Source organism: Ailuropoda melanoleuca, chromosome 15, assembly GCF_002007445.2.
Source record: "Ailuropoda melanoleuca isolate Jingjing chromosome 15, ASM200744v2, whole genome shotgun sequence".
Classification (NCBI taxonomy): domain Eukaryota; kingdom Metazoa; phylum Chordata; class Mammalia; order Carnivora; family Ursidae; genus Ailuropoda; species Ailuropoda melanoleuca.
In genome coordinates, this window is record NC_048232.1 from 85,001,524 (window position 1) to 85,007,635 (window position 6,112).

A 6,112-nucleotide genomic window follows, 5' to 3' on the forward strand; every position below is an offset into this window, starting at 1 on the left:
TTTCCAAAACAGACTCTGCTTCCTCCATCGCAACCCAATCTCCTTCCATCCAGTGGGGCACAGGTGCTGAGCCCAGTGGGAGAGCGGGGAGGGGTGTTCCGGAGCCAGCACTTCCCAGGGTACTTCCCAGACAGCCTGCAGAGGTCAGATCCAGCTGGAGCCTGCAGACTACTGCAGGACTCACCCCATGTCAGGCAGCCTGTCCTCCTGGGCAGTGGTGACCCAGGTCACCCAGAACCTCTGAAATCCTGCAGAATTCCAAAGAGGGGGATGTTACTGAGGGCAGAGGTGGGTTCCAGGCCTGGCTTTGACACTGACTTTGACCTTGAGCCCATTACTTAATTCCCTGAGCCTCCATTTCCTAGTCTATAAATTATATAATTATGCCCATTCTGTCTCTGGTAAGCTTTTTAATGCCTCCGAGCTCAATGTTCTCATCTGTAAAATGGAACTAATTATAGCCTTTCCTGTCTGCCTTACAATTTTGCAATTAAATCCCTCCATCCATTCATCAAACAATAAGGGGAGGAGGGTGCTTGTTACATGCTGTATGTGGCATTAGGCACATACCTTTACACATCCATTCCTCCCCAGCAGTCTGGAGGTACACGGCGGTATTACCACCATTCCACAGATAAGAAAACAGGCCACTGGCTCGCTCCCAAGCATCATGCAGCTGAGCGTGATCCAAACGGGGCAGTCTAGCCTGGCAGGCACCTCTCTGGACACGGTCCACCGCAACAGGAGCTGCTGTATGGTAGCCGATGATAAACAGTGGCTGAGTGAATGACACTGCAAAAGTGCCCTTTGGAGAGAGGGTCCACACCCCAGCCTGCTCACTGACACAGATGTGCATTGCAGTGTTTTGCACTGTAACAAGCAAAGGATGGGATCTGCCATGTATTTTCATCCCCATCTGAGTTCTGGGATTTGATGGGTCCCCTGGGTGGTCACAGGGCAGGGTCTTTGGGAGAAAGCTGGGACCCCTTGGTGTGGTTGAAGAGCATGAGTTCTATCCTCAGAGAGATAGGAGTTCAAATCTTGACTGTGTGACCACCTCTCTGAGGACCCAACAGTCTCATCTCTAAAATGGGAATCTTTATTACAACGTTGTAAGGTGATTCTGTGAATTAAACAAGAAAACTAGGTGAGAAATCCTGCAAAGTGAACAGGAACCATGGCACAGACCACCATGCTGTGGCTGTTGAGGCAGGACCAGGAAAAAATTAACTTTGCCTGGAAAATACCTTCTTCGTAGCTTTCCGTCATCTGGGCTTCCCAGGGAACCCACCCTGTTTGTCGCTGGGGCCACTCGCTCTGCTTAATTAAGCTCTTCGTGGAAACAGATTGTTTCCAAGTAAAGAACTTGTCGAATCTGACGCAGGACGGTGGCAGGACAGAGGCACTGAACTGCATTTGTTCAAAGATTAATGCAGATAAGCACCGTGCCAAGCTCTGTCCTGGGCACAAAGACAGCCAAGGGTTTTTTGTTTTGTTTTTTTTAACTTTCATTCTGAGATTAATTTTATTACAAAAGAAATCAACCCCATCATTAAAAAAATGAAATTATGTCATAGTTTTAAATGTTTGAAACGAACAAGTCCTGCCTCTAGTATATTTCCTCTTCATTCTGCTCAAAACTTGAACAGTTGCTTTTTTAGGTCCTTGGTCCTCCTGTATTTTATGACAGGCAGCTAAAAGAAGACAGCTGGCATTTTCAACATTCTGCCTGGACGGCACTTTAACCAGATCCACACGTCCCTTAGACACCTTTTCTATATTCTCCATCACCATAGGCAACAACTGGGCTAAGTGTTGTGGCATAAAGACTAAAATTAAAGCCAATATCGTGTACCGAGTTAACTTCTGGTGAAATCAGAAGACCCTCAAATGGCCTAATGGCAAGTCCCCCTGAACCCAACTCTGCTCCTACGGGCGGATAAGGCCACTAGCTAGGGGCGCCACAGTGGCTCCGTCGGTGAAGTGGCTGCCTTCGGCTCAGGTCATGATCCCAGGGTCCTGGGATTGAGACCTGCATCGGGCTCCCCGCTCTGTGGAAAGCCTGCTTCTCCCTCTCCCTCTGCTGCACCCCCTGCTTATGAGCTGTCTCTGTCCAATAAATAAATAAAATCTTAAAAAAAAAAAAAAGGTCCCTAGCTAACCAACCCTCCTTATCACACATAGACCAGGTACAAACTCCCCCTTATTCCTGCAAACCTTGGGTTTTGGTTCCCTGGCAGCCCGTCGAACTAGATAGCCAAGTCCATCCCATCCTCCCATGGAAACCAGGGGCACTCTTCCCTCTTGATACTACAAAGCCTGCCTCTCGCCTCCCCTGGTTGTTCATGATGTCCCCAAGTGCAGCCCTGAGTGGCCGTGCATGGCCAGTGATGTCACTCATAGACTACTGTCCATCTCACCTGTCTGGTGTTGTGTGACACGTTTAAAACAAGTGTCTGCTTTTAGCTAACTTGGGTTACATGACCGGGGTCCTATTGTCTTCAGCAATCTCCTCACTGTTCTTTAAACTTTGACAAACAGTTTCCTCAAGGCCCTTCTTACCGTCGGGTCCCCAAACCAATGCCGCACGTTTAAAATGTTTATTTCAACAGCATCCTCCTTCTACATATCAGATTGTCTTTTTTTTAAGATTTTATTGACTTATTTGAGAGAGAGAGAGAGAGAACTGAGAGAGCACACAAGCAGGGCAGAGGGAGAGGGAGAAGCAGACTCCCCACTGAGCAGGGAGCCCGCTGCGAGACTCGATCCCACGACCCTGGGATCACGACCTGAGGGGAAGGCAAACGCCCAACGAACTGAGCTACCCAGGCGCGCCTATCAGATTGTCTTCTGCTCATTCACTGCTGCCTAACAGACTGTCCTCTAATTTAGTAGCTTGGGACAAAGATCACTTGTTAACAGCTTGCAATGACGCGGGCCCGGCAGGATCACGTCTCAGCTCCGCTTGGCAGCAACGCAGGGAGCCGACCGCGTGGAAGACCCACTCCCTGCCGGCTCACTCGCGAGCTGGGGGCCTCACTCCTCCTGCACTGCCTGGCCGGGCCGCTGCTCGGGCTTCCCGGCGGCAGGGCTCCGGGAGGGAGGAAATGGAAGCTGCCCGTTCTTTTCAAGGTCAGGCCCAGAGTGGCATGCCATCACTTCTGCCCCCACGCTCGGCCCAGCCCAGACTCAACGGGTCAGACGGAAGCTCTACATCTTGATAGGACAGGTGGCATGTGTGCCCTGAGAGGGGAGAGATGGTCTGGAGCCATCTTTGGAGACCAGCTACCACACCCCTGCTTTTATACAAGAGGGGAGCGAGACTCGCAGTGGGACTGGAGGCTGAAGGGGCGAGTAACAAAGAAATCACAGCATTTGGGGCACCTGGGTGGCTCAGTTGGCTCAGAGTTCTGGGATGGAGCCCCAGTCAGGCTCCTTGCTCAGCGAGGAGCCTGCTTCTCCCTCTCCCTCAGCTGCTCCCCCTGCTTGTGCACTCTCTCTCTCTCTCTGAAATAAATAAATTAATTTTTTAAAAAATCACAGCATTTCTCGAGCTTTTCCAATGTGCCCAGTACTGTGGCAGGTGCTCCCACACGCGATGTTACAACAATCCTATGAGGCAGGAACAATTATCCCATTTTACAGATGAGGAAATGGAATCACAAGCAGGTAAGTAATTTGCCCAAAGCCATACGGCTTAGAGAAAAAGGGTCCAGAGTCACACCTAAGCAGTCAAACCAGAGTCAAACTCCAGAGCCCATCCTTAGGAACCAGCAGCAAATTCCAAAAACCATTATATTTTTATCCTGGGACCTGGTTTTGGCATTAACAATATAGTGGAACTGTGCCCAAGATGCTAGCAAGTTCCAAATAAAACAAACTTCGACATTCTTCGTGCTTTAGCATGGTGCATTCTGGAAAAATCGTGCCACAGAATGGTCTGTATTTTCCCACAGGCACCCTAAGTGGCAGAAATGGACAGTTTCTTCCAAATAACCATTTCTGTGTCTTATATAGAATGGACTTTTTAGTTAGGCTTCTGGCACCCCAACTAACAACTGTTTTTTCCAGCTCCCCTTGCAACTTAGGGGAGTGAGGTCTAGCCAGTGGGATTAAGAGCAGAAGTGATGGGAACGATCTCTGGGTTGAGTCCGCTGGCTGAGTGTGGGTGCAATGGCAGGAGCTGGAGCCGTTGCTTTTGGACCATGAGATGAAAGCTGAGTGTGGAGGGACAAGGACAGAGCAGGGTCACAGGAGCCTGGGTGTTTGGATAACTTTGAGGAGCAGCTAAATCCTTGAGCCCTGACTGCCCACCTTTGGCTTCTTACCTGAGAGAGAAATAAAATTCTACCTTCTTTAAGCCATTGTTGATTTCACTGTTTCTGCATTTGGAATTGTATCCTAACTTACAGGCTGTCCTCAAACGGAAAGGTAAGTATTTGTCCAGGGTGGTAGCAGCTGAGCCCATGGGTCTAGGATCCCTCAAGGGTCCTGAAATTCTGTGGCTTTGTGATGGGAAAGGATTGGTTGGGTTGAGGACTTCCAGTAGTTTCTAGGCTCTGGACGGCATGCTGATGTTTTCCTCCTTTTCGGCATGTGAACTAGTTTCCCTCAATCTTATTTTGGCCGTCTGCGACTTGAATGCGGGTTTGGACTACATTTAAAGCCCCATGGAAAGTAAGAAGCTGTTTGAGATGAATTTTCCTTTCAGTCTCTTTGGGAAGTTGGGACAGTTACTGATCATTTTGCAATGGCCAGAAATCATTTTGTGAAATGCTGTGTGTGCCTTTTTGCTCTTTGCTCTACGAAAACATCATGGAGTCATTTGGGGTTTTGTGTGTGTGTGTGTTTCCTTTTACTCTGATTAAAAAAAAAAAAAAAGCTTTGTTTCCCCATCATGGCTAGGATGTGGAGCTTCCTGGTGAAGAAATATTCAGTTGACTTAGCCTCTCTGGGCATGGGGGGGGGGCTTCCCTGGGATAGGGAACAGGATGGGGAGGCTCAGGAGTTGGGGGAGACAAAAACAGAACTGAGAGGGAGGACGGTTGTTAGGCGGGAGGGACTGGAGGCCCAGCCACAGCAAGGCTCAGGCAGGACCACAGACGAAGGAGAGGATAACAGGGCAGCATCGGCGAGGACAGAGATCTCAGGGCAGGGAGCCAGGTAGCTGGTTCGGGGGACACAGCCCCCATGCCGGGGGCCTCTCTTGGATGGGGCGTTCCTGTCCAAGGGGCTGTGCCTGGCATGTGTCGCCAGAGGAGTCAGCAGTCACACTGGCCAAACACGGAAGAAGTAGAAATTAATTAAAGGCCAACATGAAAATGACACTGACCACAAATGGCTCATCTTGACTTAGAAGATGCTTCGAGATCTTGCAAAGTGGTGTCAATATAGCCCCTTCATGGCCTGGAAAAAAAAAAAAAAAGAAACTCCTTCTTCCAAGGGTGAGTGTAAGGATAAATGAGTTAACACATGTAAAGGTGGCTGAGAACAAGGGCTCCGAAAATGTGAGGGGCTACTGCCATCATGATTTCCCTTCTTAAATAATTATTCACCCGAGTCAGCAGTGGCCTTTTGTGACTAAGAACGTCTTTGTCATTAAGTTTCATGCTGCTATTAAAACAGTGGGTGGCCAAAGGCAAATAAGGAAGGCACTGCAATTTCCCTGCGATTTGAGGAATTTTACGTTTGGGGTTCCTGTCTCTCAAGCACAGTCAGCACTGACACACGTCTGTTGGACAGGGTTTAAGTTCAAGGCTTTGCCATAGCGCTTCCTGACCTCATCGCGCACTTCCCATCTCCTGTTGATTATTACTGCAAAAAATTAACTGTGGTAAAATGCGCGGAAGGCTTACCCTCTCACGTGTGCGTGTCAAGGTCAGTCGTGCCAGGTACACCCCCAGAGTTTGAGCTCATTATCATTTTAATTTTATTTTGAATGCTATCTTGCCCTATCCTGGGGCTACACATTTGTCACTATCATCAGTCCCTGTTGTTTCCTGGGGGTTCTGAGTTTCCGGTAAGATGAATTCTTCCCGAGTCTCTCAGCTTGGAGGGATCCCACCTCAGCTGGGCCTTTAGATCAAGCTGGGGTCAAAACTGCCCCTGCTCC